The following is a 16,941-nucleotide window of genomic DNA, read 5'->3' as shown; positions in this document are numbered from 1 at the left end:
GGAAAATTGCGCAGTCATGCCACGCTGTACCCAAATTAAGTTTATGTTCTTTTTGTCCCACAAATAGAGCTTTCTTTTGGTGGTATTTGATCACATGTGCGATTTTTACTTTTTGCGCTATAAACAAAAAAAGAGCAACAATTTCGAAAAAATAACAATATTTTTCACATTTTTTTATATGAAATTCCCCCCCCCCCCCCCCCAAAAAAAAATTTAAAAATCAAAATTTCTTAACATTTTAGGCAAATTTGTTTTCTACTACATATTTTTGGTAAAAAAACCCGCAAAAATCGTATTTTGATTGGTTTGCGCAAAAGTTATCGCAGCTACTAACTACGGGAAAGATTTATGTCATTTTTATTGTTTTTTTTTTAAACTAGTAATGGCGGTGATCTGCGATTTTTTTTGCGGGACTGCGACATTGCGGCAGACAGATCGGACCCTTGACTGACATTTTTGACACTTTTGGGGGGACCAGTGACATTACTACAGTAATCAGTGCTATACATATGCACTGTTACTGTAAAAATTACACTGGCAGAGAAGGGGTTAACTTTATTGGTGATCAAGGGGTTAAATGTATGCCTGGTGCTTACTGATGTGTGTGGGGGGAGGGGATTGAGTGACACAGACACAGATCGCAGGTTCAGCTATGCTGAATCCTGTATTCTGTCCCTGCCTCTCACATAGGAGATCCGCCCGCTTTGTTTACACAAGCGGGGGGATTTCCTCACTCGATCCCCGACGATCGGGGAAGAGCGGCGGTGATCAGGTCTACGTCGCTGGACGGATTCGGGCCACTTTGCCGCAGTACGCTCAATGTGAGCGGTCGGCAAGGGGTTAAAATTGCATCTGCCCATGGAATGGCGGCAAACTACGGGGCTTAAAATTCTCCATAGACGACAATTTAAATGCCTTTACAGGTTACCAGTTTAGAGTTGCACAGGAGGTCTAAGGCTAGAATTATTGCTCTCGCTCTGACGTTTGCGACAATACCTCACATGTGTGGTGCGATCACAGTTTACATATGCGTGCGGGAGTAACGTATGTGTTCACATTTGCGCGTAAGCACGGTGGGACGGTGGCGCTTTGTACAATTTTGTATTTACCAGCAAAAGCCTCCCTTGTGTGGACATCTAAAAGCCTTGAGACTCCTGCTGGGTGCCACTATCTTGGATGTGATATCAGCAGCCCTAGCAGACTTACAGCTGTCACTCAAGTGGTAAAGAGGTGAAGGGAGGGGTCAGCCAGGCAGTAACAGTAATTAGACACTCCCAGAAGAAGACAGCACTATGACATGCAAGCAGGGAGGTGGCTCTGCCAGGGAATTGGCTTTTCCCAGAATAGTCACATTTTCTAACAAGTTCAAAGGCACATTGCAAGTGGCCAGTTTTTATACCACACTGTTGCCTGATGGAGGGGTTGGTGGCACTGTGCCCTGTAAGCTCCACATTTGGGGGCTGATTTACTAAAACTGGAGAGTGCAAAATCTGGTGCGCCTCCATATAGCATAAGGCTCCTTTCACACATACGGTCCGTTTGTCCATTTTTCATCCATCCGTTAAAGGATGAAAAACGGACATCAATGCATCTCTATGTAAAAATGAATGACAACAGACGATCATCCGTTAACATCCGTTTTCATCCGCTTCCGTCAATGTCCGTTTTTTGGAACGGAGGAATGCCCTATTTTTCATCCGTCAAAAAAACAATTTGGACGAAAAACGGATTTAAACGGAGAAACGGTCCGTTTTTCATCCGTTTTTGCATTGGTAGTGGACGTAGAAAAAACGGCTGAAAAATGGATGAAAAACGGATGAAAAAGGATGAAAAAGGATGAAAAAGGATGAAAAAAGGATGAAAAACGGATGAAAAATGGATGAAAAATGGATGAAAAACGGATGAAAAAGGACGAAAAACGGATGAAAAAGGATGAAAAACGGATGAAAAATGGATAAAAAACGGATACATTTTGACGTGACAGAACTGATGAACTGAGTGGACTGTATGTGTTAAAGGGGCCTTATGGCTCTTTCACACATGTGGACAGTTCAGATCCACCTGTCCTTTTTTTGGTGGATCTGAACGGTCCCCCCATGCATCTCTATGGGGCATTGGATGTCAGCGGAGACATGTCCGCTGACATCCGATCCGTCAAATCTGGACGGATGGAAACCCTATTTTCCATCCATCCAGCGGATCGGATCGGATGGGATTGGATGAGAACGGACCGACGGGTATGCGCAATTTTAAAGCATGACATATTAGGTATCTATTTACTCGGCATAACATAATCTTTCACATTATACAAAAAAATTGGGCTAACTTTAGTGTTTTTTTTTTCATTCATGAAATTTATTTTTTTCCCCAAAAAATTGCATTTGAAAGACTGCTGCGCAAATACTGTGTGACATAAAATATTGCAATGATCACCCTTTTTATTCTCTAGGGCATGGGTGTCCAACCTTTTGGCTTCTCTGGGCCACATTGAGTGTACAGAAATTTTCTCGGGCCGCATATAAAATATATACTATAATATATACTATAGTTAAGGTATATACGTAATAAAACACCGCCGCACCCTTCCTGTGCTGCCGCGCCCCCCCCCCCCCCAGCTCTAATTTAACACAACTAGTGGATGATCCCCTCTGAGGCTGCCTCTGTGGCCGTGCCCCCGACTCAATTTCCTTCCTCCCCAGCATTGTCAGGGGGCAGTGGGCCGCATTGCCGCAGGTTGGACATGCCTGCTCTAGGGTCTCTGCTAAAATATATATAATGTTTGGGACTTCTAAGTAGCAAAAAATACTGGTTTTAACTTGTAAGCAACCAGTGTCAGAAAAAGGCTTAGGCATGAAGGGGTTAACTTTGCTGAAGAGTGGATGGCTGTGTGGAGTCCAATTTCTTATCTAAAGTCAGCTGTGTTTAGACAGAAATGCTACAATAGATAATAAGAGATCCAAACTGATATAAATGATAGTGCCTCCCCTAACAAGTCTCTCTGAGCAAAACTGATTTCAGATAAGTAAATAGACTTCACACAGCCCTGCATCACTGAAATGGTTATATATCATTAAAGTGATTGTAAAGTTTTTTTTTTTTTAATAACGTTTTTAATAACAAACATGTTATACTTACCTGCTCTGTGCAAGGGTTTTGTACAGAGCAGCCCCGATCCTCCTCTTCTGGGGTGCCCCAGTGGCACTCCAGATCCTCCTCTTCATTGGGTGCCCCCACGGAGAGCCGCTTTCCATGGGGGCACCCATGCGGACGCGCTCACGAGTCCCGCTGCTGCGTCCATTGACACAGACAGCAGGTCTCGGCCCGCCCCCCACGTTACTGGATTTGGGGAGATTAGAGAGACAGAGGGGTGGGGGCAGACTGCAAGGGGCACTGTGATGGGGGGGGGGGCTGTGAAATTTGTGAAATAAAAATTTTTGAAAACATTACAATTTTTTGTGGGTGTTTTTACATTTTTGAGTTGGGGGGAGGGGAGGGGGTGCCAGAATTTGGATCCACCCCGGGTGCCAAATGCTCTAGATAGGCCAATGCCAAAGAGTACATTTTGGAACTGAAAGAGGGTTTTACATTTCACTGAAAAATCTCCCTAATTTATGGTCATATTCTAACTCTAATGCCATTTTTTGTAGTTTTGGATCCAATGCTGAGGCTGAACATAGAGCCCCTCTCCAATTAAGATTAAACACCTCCTCGCTTGAAGCTAAGCCCTTCGCTTAGCATTCAACTGTCTAATGCCAGAACCTCTGTGAGCACGGGAATGAAAATGACAGGTTGCCTTGGGCGACATCACTATTTTTAAGCATTGGCAATGCAATGATATAACTTCAAGGTAGACACTGTCACTGTAAGTGGACCTATACACAAATGTTAAAGTTCTTTTAGCAGCGTTGCTGAGTTACATTTATAGAGAGTAATAAAATGGTTGAAATACTTATCCATTGGAGAAAATTCTGCTCCCCGCTCCTTCCAGTTCCAACCTATTCTTTCGGTTATGTGATCTCGGCAAATCTCTGCAGAAGATTATATGATGATACATCTAGGCTTTTGCTTATATAAGCAGCCCGGGGAAGATCTTTGGGCAGCAGTTTGTCCAATAGTAGCTATTACTTTACATTTTTTTTTAAAATCAATGTCTTATTTTTAGGTAGCACTACTCCCTTGGGATCTGCTGGTTACAGGTTACCCTGGGTTACCATTAGCAACAGCATGACAGTTCAACATTTTACAAGTGTTTTGGCTCAGTCGGGAAACAGTCCAGTAGCTTTGGTTGTTGTGTTTTTATTGAGAACTTGGGTAGGAGAAGGGAATGAGTGGGATACTCCAACTTATATAACTATGCACAATCTGCTGGAACGACTGAATATTGCTGAATGCGGCAAGGCCGCTGCTTCACCCTGTCAGTAGCGGTGAAGAAGTAGGTAATGATCTATTGAGTTAAACTGTACTGTACTGCAGAACACTCTTCAGGGTCCTTCCTGGCACACCCTTGTCCCTATTCTTCAGGGTGATCTATCCGACACCCCCTTTCCTGTAATACTCTCTGTGTGAGCTAGCTCCTTGATCCCCTGACTTCACTGGAGTGGCCCCCCCTTCCTGGGCAGACCCTTAGGCAAATCTTCTGGTACTAACGAACAAAGTTTTTCTCCAGAGACTCTGCCAGCAGCTCCACTGTCAGCACTCTGGATCCTCTGCAGCTCAGCTCCACACCTGGTTCACTAGACTGACTGCCTAAGACCACCTTTCTCACACCTGCAGGAGGAGAGACCAGCCATCTGCCCCCTCCTGGGACTCTGCTTCCCACCAAAGATGCCCTGTCACATGTCCCCCCAGTATTTATGATTAATCCCAGGATGCATTGCAAGAATGCCCTCCCACTGGGACTGTCATAAAACCTGATGTGTCACTGGCTGGGTTTCCTCCACTGTCCAACAAGTTCCCTCATTGGATACAGTGGGGACACTCCCTCAGACCCAGTGAATCACACCTGGAAACATGTGACAGGCAAACTAATAGATCAGGCTCCCCTGATAAGCAGCAGGAGCAATAGATGCTTTTACCCAGCACCTACCTAGGAGGGTGCTACATTTAAAACCATACAAATTCCTTTGAGTAATACTTATACAGATTTATGGACAAAACACAGGGACAGTTATGCATGAAAGAGGGATTTGGGCGTAAGGAAGGGCAATTGCCAGCTTGCACATCACTACCTAAAGAGATTTTTGCAATTTAAATAATAAAGTTGCTGTATATATCATAATGGCACTCATTGGTCAGCACTTATGACGGGGGGCAATGAGGGCAGCATCATCCCCCAAAGTTTATAAACTGTGATACTTTATTACTTATTGGGTTGTCCTATTCTGGCCAACTCTTGTGCCTAAATGCAGCACATGACGTAGCGGGGTAGGTGGGTGGAAGGGATTTTGAGAAGAGTCATAGGACTTACAATACTTCAAAAAATACGAAACTGTTCCTTTCTCTTGTGAGTTTGTCTGTACAGTTAAAAAAATAGTTGGCAAAAAATTCCCATGAAAGCATTCGCCTTTACTAAAATAATCACATTACACAAGGGTTGGAGTTTTCATGAAAGGATGTCATCATTTATGAATGGTTAGACCAACATGAAGTTTAAAATGTAGCCCTGTCTAAATGCAGTCAAGCCGTGTTTCGGTGGCACAGCAGTCTCCGTGCCGTCATTCTCACTCACTGATCTGCCAGTAAATTCCCAGCTAAACACCTCCGTTGGCTCTTGCCTTGTCTGTAATTGTAAACCAGCACACCCTCTATCTTTGTCTCTCCGTGCTGGTTGTTATACAGTCAGGCTGATTTGTCTCGTAAATAAATAATATAAATAATCACAAAAATTAATGAGCAAAGCAGTCAAACTGAATCTGTGTTACAGCTCATATTACCTTGGAAATAAGAAGCTTTATAAACCTGCCAAAATAACTGGCTGACTGCTTCAAATACAATGAATAGAGAGACAGGTTCTGCACGGCAGCAAGAAGAGTGAGTAAGTGCATTTCTGAATAAGAAGACAGGTTCTTTACACATGATGAAGAAGATGGATAAACCTATAACCACATGGGCCGAGGGAATGGGTGAAATGGGTTTTTGGCATTTTCTTCATGGTTAAATTGGGACTTCAAACCACAAGTGAAATCATTCTATGACCTAGAAATGCCTTCCAGGAAGCACTGTAGCTATTCTATTTAGTTCATTTATGAAGTTCTTCATATTTTAATGGACACCTGTGTTCAGACAATAAAATATTTACATATTCAAAACAAGCAATAAAAGAACTTAATAACAAGTGATCCCTGAACTTTTTAGCTACTTGTAATGTGAAGTAATTCTTTCTCAAATATCCTTGAAGAACTCTTCCGCCCCTTAAAGCTTGTGTCTGGTTTTCGTTACTTGGGAATCATAATACAACAACCTCTTTTCCTATACCTTAAGAATAATCTAGACCCTTTCATTGGTAGACTTAAGAACGCAGTCACGTTCTGGCCAACCTTCCCCTGACTCATTGAGGAAGGGTAAACATATTTAAAATGATTTTCTTGCTGTTAGGAACACTCCCTGTGTACACTGAAGTGCTGTCATGAATCTGCCAGTTAAGAGTTAACTTAGTGCAGACTAATTGCACTAATTGGCAAAAGGCTGGCCTATTTAAACACCACAGCAGCACTGAGCCATTGCTGTCTTGTCTGCAGCTTTACCTGTACTTCCTGATCCTGAACCTGCTGTTTCCTGTTGACTTCCTGATCGACCTCCCGGCTTGTCCACTACTTCGTCTGCTTGCTGCCCGCCCTGACCTTGGCTCGTTCCTGTGACCACTCTCCTGCCTTATCCTTGTCGGCTTATCTGCTTCTGATTCTGGACGTGTTCACCTCCTGGTGGGGCAACCCTGGGGACCGCGACCTGGTGTTAGCTTGCAGCGCAGTCTATCCCCACCACCAGGGGCTCTAGTGAAAACCAGCTAGCACTTAGACTCCGCACCTCAGACTAGCCCGTGTCTACCACCAGTGTGACCCGTCCGTGTTCCTGTTGTACCAGATCCCACGAGGCTACCTCTGCACGTCAGGCTCAGCCACCAGCACCATTACAGTACAAGACAGCCATGTCGGAGCCTGCAAGAGGGGCCTCTCCTCTGGACGAGATCTGCCAACACTTGGCAGCATTGTCGCAAACAGTCAAGTCGCTCCAGGACAGCTATGTGCACTTGGAGGAACGCATGCACTCTGTGACTAACCCGGGGATCCCTCCTGTTTCTTTGGTACCCCCAACTTCCACGACACCAACAGGTTCGGTCTCAGGACCCACAGTGGTGATGCTACCACCTGAACCCAGGGTTCCTACACCAGAGCGATTTTCAGGAGATCGGGACAAATTTAGGGCGTTCCGAAACGCATGCGAACTTTATTTTTCACTGCAGCCCCGGACTTTCTCCTTGGAAGCCACCAAGGTTGGATTTGTCATCTCCCTACTCTTGGATGAACCCCAGTCCTGGGCACACCGACTTCTTGAAGAGTGCAGCCCACACCTAGACTCCTTGTCTTCCTTTTTTGGTGCCATGGCTCAATTATATGATGATCCACAGCGCACTTCCACAGCGGAAGCTGCTCTTCATGCACTCCAGCAAGGCCGCAGAGCAGTAGAGGAGTACGTCTCGGATTTTAGACGGTGGAGTACTGATACCGAGTGGAACGACGCAGCGCTACGTCACCAGTTCCGCTCAGGCCTATCTGAGGGTCTGAAGGACGAGCTAGCCCGAGTTGGCATTCCAGACTCCCTAGAGGCATTGTTTTCATTGGCTATCCAGATAGATCGCCGGCTTCGTGAGCGCCGTGCGGAAAGGTCTGCCCAGCACCCACGCCCGTTCTGGATGATGCCGCGGTTCGCAACTCCGGCTCATGTCACCTCCACCAGGCCCATTCCGGCCAACCTGGCTCCTGCTAACTTCACACCAGATGCCCCAGAACCCATGCAGGTTGGCGTTATGCGGTCTACCCTAACCGCTGAAGAACGACACCGCCGGCAAAAGAATAACCTCTGCCTATACTGTGGTGAAGCCGGCCATTACGTACGTTCTTGCCCAGCAAAGTTACGTAAGTTTCTCTCCATCTCTCCTTCAAGTTATCCAGCATCCGCTGCCAGTGCTACTCACTTAGCGCTCCCTGTTTCGTTTCAACTCCCGGGAGGTACAATACCAGTCACCGCAATTATTGATTCTGGAGCGTGCAGCTGTTTCATTGATCTCACGTTCGCCATCCAACAACACATCCCTCTTCAAACCAAGACTCAAGGACTTTCCATTTTTCTTGCAGATGGGTCTCATATTAAGTCTGGACCTGTGACTCAGGAGACCCCTCCACTTCCTATGGTCACTTCTTCAGGTCACAAAGAGCTACTCAGCCTGGATGCTATTGCTTCCCCTTTATTTCCGGTTATCCTGGGATTGCCGTGGCTGCAGGCCCACAACCCGCAAATCGATTAGATGACAAGAACGATCAAATTTCAGTCTGATTACTGCATAAACTCCTGTTTACCGGTCTCTCTCAGCCCTGCCAGTACCCTGCTCTGTTTGGACTCTGACACAGATCTGCTTTCTGCTGTGCCTAAGCCTTATCATGGCTACCTGGACGTTTTTAGTAAACGGGGGGCCGAGACCCTTCCTCCTCATCGCACATACGACTGCCCGATCGAGTTACTTCCTGGGGCCGGGATTCCATTCGGTCGTATCTTCCCTTTGTCAGAACGGGAATTGGAGGCTCTGAAAGAATACGTGGATGAAAATCTAAAGAAGGGGTTCATTCGTCCATCGACATCCCCAGCAGGGGCAGGAATCTTCTTCGTGGAAAAAAAGGACCACTCTCTCCGCCCCTGTGTGGACTATCGGGAACTAAATAAGATCACGGTCAAGAACCGTTACCCTCTTCCCCTGGTACCAGAACTTTTCCAAAGACTGAGGTCAGCCTCCATTTTCACTAAGTTAGACTTACGTGGGGCCTATAATTTGGTCCGTATTCGTGAGGGGGATGAGTGGAAAACAGCGTTTCGCACCAGGTTTGGGCATTTTGAATATCTGGTGATGCCCTTCGGCCTGTGCAACGCCCCAGCAACCTTTCAACATTTTGTAAATGATATTTTCAGAGACTGGTTAGATATCTTTGTTATTGTCTACCTGGACGATATCTTGATTTTCTCTGCATCCCTGGATCAACATCGGGGACATGTCAAAAATGTCCTCGGCAGACTCCGCCAACACGGATTATATGCCAAGCCGGAGAAGTGCGAATTTGAACGCCAGAGTATTCAGTTCCTAGGTCTCATAATTTCCACTGAAGGAATTAAGATGGATCCCCAAAAGGTCTCAGCCATCTTGGACTGGCCACCCCCGTCAGACAAGAAGGGGGTCCAGCGCTTCGTAGGTTTTGCCAACTTTTACAGGAGATTTATTAAGGGATTCTCTGACATCATTTCCCCCATTACACAGCTCACGAAGCAGAATACCCGGTTCAATTGGCCTCCTGAAGCCCAGACTGCCTTTCTAACCTTGAAAAGGCTCTTTACAACTGCTCCCATCCTGAGTCACCCGAATCCTGCCCTTCCTTACCTTCTTGAAGTAGATGCATCAGAAGTGGCCGTGGGGGCAGTTATTTCGCAAAGGCAGGGTACTAAAGATCTCATACATCCTATAGCCTTCTTCTCTCGTAAACTTTCCCCAGCAGAAAGGAACTATGACGTTGGCGATCGAGAACTTCTGGCCATTAAGGCTGCCCTTGAGGAGTGGAGGTACTTGTTGGAAGGGGCAACGCATCCTATCCTCATCTTCACAGATCACAAGAATCTTGAGTATTTAAGAGCTGCTAAACGGCTGAGGCCACGTCAGGCACGTTGGGCATTGTTTTTCTCAAGATTTTCCTTCCATATTACCTACCGGCCGGGATCTAAAAATGTCAAGCCAGATGCGCTCTCCCGCATGTTTGATGATCCAAAGGAAGTGCCAGTACCCGACACCATCCTGTCCGCAGGTAATTTTTTGTTATTACAGACCAACCTGATGGCCCAAATAAAGCAAGCTTCTGCAAAGAATCTCTGTCTCCCTGAGGTGTCCTTGGTACCCAGAGATGGGTTATTATGGCTTGAAGACAAGATCTTTGTCCCTGAAGAGGTCCGAGTGACGGTTTTAGGGTTATGCCATGACCACCCTCTGGCGGGCCATTTTGGTACTCATAAGACCCTGGATCTATTACAACGAACATTTTGGTGGCCAGATCTGGAACAGAGTTGCAGGGAGTACGTGAAGTCTTGTACCGTCTGTACCCGGAGCAAGTCTGTAAGAAACAAGGCGTGGGGCCTGCTCAGGCCACTACCAGTCCCTGACAGGCCTTGGAAGATGGTCGCCATGGACTTCATAGTGGAGCTTCCCCCCTCAGAGGGCTGTTCCGCCATTTTTGTGGTCGTTGATCGTCTATCTAAGATGGCCCATTTCTTGCCACTCAGGAATACGCCCACGGCCAAGGAGACTGCAGAAGTTTTTATTAAAGAGATCGTTAGGCTTCATGGGGTTCCTGCAAATATTGTTTCAGATAGAGGGGTCCAGTTTACCTCCCGCTTCTGGAAAGCCTTGTGCGACGCGTTGAAGATTGAGCTGTCCTTGTCTTCCGCCTACCATCCTCAGACTAATGGACAAACCGAAAGGACAAACCAGACGTTGGAACAGTATATCCGTTGTTTCACCACATTTGTCCAGGATGACTGGGTGGCCCTACTACCATTGGCAGAGTTTGCATACAACAATGCTAAACATTCTGCTACAGGGCAAGCTCCATTCTTCGCAAACTACGGTTTCCATCCGTCCTTCTTACCGGACGTTCCCGCTGAACCCACAGTTCCAGCAGTACAGGATATCATTAGCTTCCTCAACCGCAATTGTAAACTGCTGCAGGATGCTATAATAAGGGCACAAGCAGCCTCTAAAAAGATTTTTGACAGGAAGAGGAGAGGGGAACTAATCCTTCAACCAGGTGACCAGGTATGGCTATCTACATGCAACCTCCGCCTAGCCTGTCCCTCAAAGAAATTGGCACCCAAGTTTATTGGACCCTTCCCGGTCAAGAGGAAACTCAACGAGGTCTCATATGAATTACACTTACCTGATTCTCTTAGAATTCATCCGGTGTTTCATGTCTCCTTGTTAAAACCTACAGTCCCTAACTCCTTCCCGGGCAGAAGCTCGGAACCACCCGAACCTGTGATTGTCGATGGGGAGGAAGAATATGAGGTGGAAGCTATTTTGGATTGCAGGAGGAGGAGAGGTCAATTACAGTTTCTCATAAAGTGGAAAGGTTACGGCCTGGAAGAAAATTCCTGGGAACCGGAACGGAATATCCATGCTAAAGAACTGATCTATGCTTTCTTTCGCAGTCACCCACAAAAGAAAAACCTATTGGGCACCCGGAGGTTGCCCTTAAGGGGGGGGCAATGTTAGGAACACTCCCTGTGTACACTGAAGTGCTGTCATGAATCTGCCAGTTAAGAGTTAACTTAGTGCAGACTAATTGCACTAATTGGCAAAAGGCTGGCCTATTTAAACACCACAGCAGCACTGAGCCATTGCTGTCTTGTCTGCAGCTTTACCTGTACTTCCTGATCCTGAACCTGCTGTTTCCTGTTGACTTCCTGATCGACCTCCCGGCTTGTCCACTACTTCGTCTGCTTGCTGCCCGCCCTGACCTTGGCTCGTTCCTGTGACCACTCTCCTGCCTTATCCTTGTCGGCTTATCTGCTTCTGATTCTGGACGTGTTCACCTCCTGGTGGGGCAACCCTGGGGACCGCGACCTGGTGTTAGCTTGCAGCGCAGTCTATCCCCACCACCAGGGGCTCTAGTGAAAACCAGCTAGCACTTAGACTCCGCACCTCAGACTAGCCCGTGTCTACCACCAGTGTGACCCGTCCGTGTTCCTGTTGTACCAGATCCCACGAGGCTACCTCTGCACGTCAGGCTCAGCCACCAGCACCATTACACTTGCCTTGCTTCCTCTTAAGTAATTCTTCAGTGTATAGCCCAAAAAGTTGCTTTCAAGAGATTGACTCTCTTCTCACCTCCTTTATCTGGGAGGTAAGGCTGCTCAAATAGCAAAAGATACCCTGCAATTACCAGTTCTAGAGGGGGGCCTGGCCTTTCCCAACCTTCAAATTATGTAGCTTCCGGAGCCTAATAGCGCTGCTTCAGCACTGGAAGGAGCTATTCTCACCTCATATAAGTCTATAGAAAACTTAATTTACTGACAATCTACTCTGGGTTAGGCAAGTACGAGCGTCTTATCCATGATACTGCGGGTTTTCTAACTTTCTAAACTGCTTGCTTCTGGCTCAGCAAATGTATATTCCCCTTTCTCCTCATTATGGCATTAACCGCGTCTACCCAAAATTTTCTGTTGGACTGATGGGGCTTTTTGGTCTAGACATGGAGTAAAACCGATCTCTCATTTATTCTTATTGGGGGTTTTCCTTTAATTTTCAGATTTTCAACTAGTATTTTATCTCCTCTTTACGTAATTTTTCTCATTCTATACTTATCTCTGTATACTATTCTACTTTACTCCGTTCTAAAACAGATAGCCTCCATCTTACTGAATCACGTATGCACATTCCGGAGCTTACAAAGGAAGTTTGGCTGGAAATTCTTCCCCTACAAGTACCCATGGTCATCCAGGGGTAAGGTTGTGCAAACTAAATTCCTTTATAGATCATATTACACCCCTACTTGTTCTAAATGCTCTTCAGCAGAGGGCACATTCTACCATCTGGTCTGGGAATGCCAATCCAATAGTGCTTTCTTGTCTCTAGCTACAATTGCCTAATATATGTAATCCCTTATGATATCTCTTTGGTTATATAGATGATGATGCTCTTCCTACCTAGCTCTTTTTGCATTTAGTTTTGTACTGTGCTAAGAAATCCATAGCTATTTACTGGATATCGCCAGCTTCTCCATCCTTGGCCTACCTTAGTTAATCAGGCCATTCCCTTATATAAGATCAAAGTCAGGGGTTGCCCTAAGAAGTTTCATAAGATCTGGGATTCATAGGTGTCTTCTGAACGTACTGTTCCACCTGCTAATCTGGACTAGGTGTAGGGCCAAAACATGTGTGTTTAATTTGCTCACTATGACAGAATTCAGGGTTTATGGGCACCTAGCTTCTCCTATATCTCCTGTTGTTTTTTTTTTTGTGTTTGTTTTCTACAGATTGTTTTTGGAGCTATTACATTTACTGATTTTGGCTGTAATGGTGTTTTTTACATGTTTTTGTGTGAGGGTCTATTGTTACTGGGTAGCTGAAGAACCTTTAGTGCCCATATATAATAAAACAGAAAATAAGTGGCACTATAAAGTCCTCCAGCTGATATAAACAGTTTCTAAGCTGGCAAAAACACAACCATTTGGAATTTCAAATTCACAGATCTAAGGGTTCCTCTAAACCACCAAGTAGTTGGAGTACCCTCCATTAGAACGTTTAAGGAGCAGCTTACCAAAATTTGAGACCTCTAGATCATAGGAAATCTGAATAAGCTTGTTAACGGTTATACCCATCTGGACCACTGAATTCATACTCCTAATCACTTGCTCTCTTACTATTTAAAAATAGACATTCTCTTTTCCTCCTCTCCAACTCCTCCTGGAGATCGGAAATATATTAATAAACATTTTCAACGGGATAGTCTCCGGGTTCAAATTGAAATGAGTGACTTTGTGCAGAAAAGTAGTGACCTAGTGGTTGGTGGATGTAACCACAGCACACAAGAGCTTCAATCGAAGTGTATGGCATAAAGTGTGAAAAAGATCCTTCAGGATTTTTTTTTATATATTTTTTTTTTTTTAAACTGGTGCTTTAATTTGAGTTTTACATTCAGTCAGTTTTGATTCCATAAACTCTTGCATCTGCTGCTGGATCCACTACAGGCACTTTTTATAGGATTCTACACTGTACATTGTTTGCTTCTGTCTTTGAGAGATAAAGCAAGAAGATTTACATGGACAGACTAAAAACCTGCTCATTGACATGGCTAGTCAATCAGTCATTTTTAACTTGACTGAATCTTCAACGTCCACTTTTTTTTTTTTTTTTTTTTTTTTTAGTTTTCCTGGTTTGATCTAGGTGCCAACAAGCCTTTTTGAAAATGCACTCTGCCAATAGGACAGAGGTTGGATGAAATGTATTGCAGAGAACATAAAAAGACTTAACTGCTTACATCTTTCGTTATAAAAGGGAAGACACATCTGGCATCCTTTTAGATATGCCTATACTGTACTCATCTTCAATCACTGACCCAAAAACATGTTTTCCGATCTTAGCATTCATAGTGGTTGATTTACTAAAGACAAATAGGTTGTTCACGTTTCAATGGATGAGGTGAAGATCTGCTGACCTCCATCACCCACTCATGTGCAAGCAATGATACTGGAGTTGGTTTAATAAAACTCGAGAGTGCAAAATCTGGTGCAGCTGTCCATGGTAGCCAATCAACTTCTCACTTCAGCTTGTTCAATTAAGCTTTGACATAAAAAACTGGAAGCTGATTGGTTTCTTTGCAGAACTGCACCAGATTTTGCACTTTCCACTTTTAATAAATCAACCCTGTTGTGTTTTTTATTTTGTTTTTATTATTATTCAATTTTATTTTCTTTGCATCTGACTGGGTATTCCTTGCAAAGTAAATCTCCACTACATCCTCTTAGGGAAAAATCTCCTACATTGTTAAATTTCCTTGCAAATGAGCAGCCTATTTGTCCTAAAACAACCCCTGTCTAAGCTTGTAAAGATAATTATCTTTCATTGAGGCATTTAAAAAAAAAAATATATATATTTATATTATGTTATGATAGAAACAGACAATGGTATAGTATGAAATTATAGGGAGAGTAATAAGCCAAGATTTGTCAGAGCTAGGGATGAGTACACGTAAACGGAGCCCAGGGACACTCTCTTTAATACAACTATTCCTGTGTTGCCGACCTTTTTGTAACATATCTAGGATATCTGAACTGGCTGACAGGTGTGGATTCCTGGACAGCTCTCAATGGACAGAAATAGACAAGAAAAAGGCGAAATCATGTAACTGCAAAATAGTCTTATTTGACTGGGTATTTTAATAATCGAAGGGCTCTTTCACACGGGCGTTCCGATCAGATCCGCCTGTCAGTTTTTTAGGCGGATCTGATCGGATGCCCCATTCAGCCCTATGGAGCAGTGGATGTCAGCTGTGACATGTCCGCTGACACCCGCTGCCATCCGCATCCGATCCTGTCCGTGAAATCCGGATGGATGGAAACCCTATTTTCCATCTGTCCAGGGGATTGGATGGGATGGGATCGGATGAGAACGGACAGGCGGTCCGCTCTCATCCGATTCCCCATAGAAAGCAGCGGGGCTCTGACACCTCCCTCTCCACACACAGTGCGGAGACGGAGCTGTCATCCGCCGGCTCAGCGGGGATCGGCGGGTTGATCCCCGCTGAGCAGAGCACGGTCCGCAACGGAATGCAGACCGTGTGAAAGGGGCCTAAGGTGTGTTAGACATTTGCCCTAATTAGTAGCAAGGCTTGCAAAGGAATGACTGGCCTGGTTGTTGAGGCCTACTGATTGGAGAAATCACTGAACCCCCAATATATACAGTACATATATATATATATATATATGTTATAGAATTACAGTGTACTGCCCTGCCTATGAGCACCCTTCTATTGCTAGTTGATCTGAGCGGCTGCCATTTTTGCTTTGTTGGATTTGATGCAAAACCATATATGAGTCCTTCAGCTATCTTCTGGTGTGTTACATAGAGTGTTGCTCTTCCTTTTACTGTATTTTTGCACCACATCACGCACTTCAGTGCATATGTCGTGATATACATTTTTATTAGCACTGTGAAAAATGTTTTATACTGCACTTTGTTTCATTGACATACATTTTTGACATGCTGCGGTGCATAAAAAAAAAAATGCAATTTCTTTTGACTGCAGAACTTTGCAATGCACTGCAGTGGTGGGATGCATTACAATTTAACTTGCCTCGTTTTTTTTTCCCAGCACACAGCATTGGTACAAACTGACAGCATAGGAAACTTGTGTTGACCAACGCAGCCCCTTTAAAGTGGTTGTACTCCCTTACATATACCCAATGAAGTGACTAGGCTAAGGTGATACACAGATTAAACAAATAGTCTTACGTAAATTATGCCTGTTTATCTGCAGCCCTCTTTTCTCTACAGCCTCCTAAAACACACATTTTATACAGCAGTAGAAACAAAGAGGCAGGGATCTGACATAATATACACTGCAGAGCAAGAGCAGCCTTTTTCAACCAGGATGCTGTTTAAGTTCCTCAGGGGGTGTTCGGTAAAATGCTAAAAAGTCTAAGATGTGGCTCTGTATAAAAAAAGCTTGGATTAAGCTACTTGGCTTTCCTTCCTTGTCTCTACAGTTTATAGGGGGGTACAGATCAGCAAGGGAGGCTGGGGCTGTCTGTAGCCCTCTCCTCCATTCTACTCGGAGAGATATATTGGATTTCTCCTACCCCAACGTCTCTCCTGGCAACCGGATGTGTGGCCCTTTCCACACAGGTGGTTTCTATTGCTGATTCAGCTACTGAAGATAGAAGAGGATCAGACATAGCAGGCCCTGTAGGTCTGTCATCTCCAGTGGTGTTCTAAGTGGCTGATGAAGAGAGGTTTCTCCAGCTGGAATTCCATGTGACTGCTCACTAACTGCCACTACATACTGCTTACTAACTGCCACTACATACTGCTTACTGACTGCCACTACATACTGCTTACTAACTGCCACTACATACTGCTTACTAACTGCCACTACATACTGCTTACTAACTTCCACTACCACTGCTTACTAAATGC

At 44.8% G+C, this 16,941-nt stretch overlaps 1 protein-coding gene across 2 annotated transcripts in view; it reads right to left on the bottom strand.

Moving 5' to 3' along the window:
• LOC309560100 (leucine-rich repeat and fibronectin type III domain-containing protein 1-like) overlaps positions 1–16,941 on the bottom strand; it is a gene marked incomplete at its 3' end in the record, with an annotated part of 327,508 nt that overhangs the window by 263,548 nt on the left and 47,019 nt on the right. The gene's annotated exons all lie outside the window — the stretch shown is intronic.

This window comes from Pelophylax lessonae, assembly GCF_965119305.1.
Source record: "Pelophylax lessonae genome assembly, chromosome: 7".
Lineage (NCBI taxonomy): Eukaryota > Metazoa > Chordata > Amphibia > Anura > Ranidae > Pelophylax > Pelophylax lessonae.
Note: the sequence above shows the minus strand (reverse complement) of the source record. Positions and strands in the feature narration are given on the sequence as shown.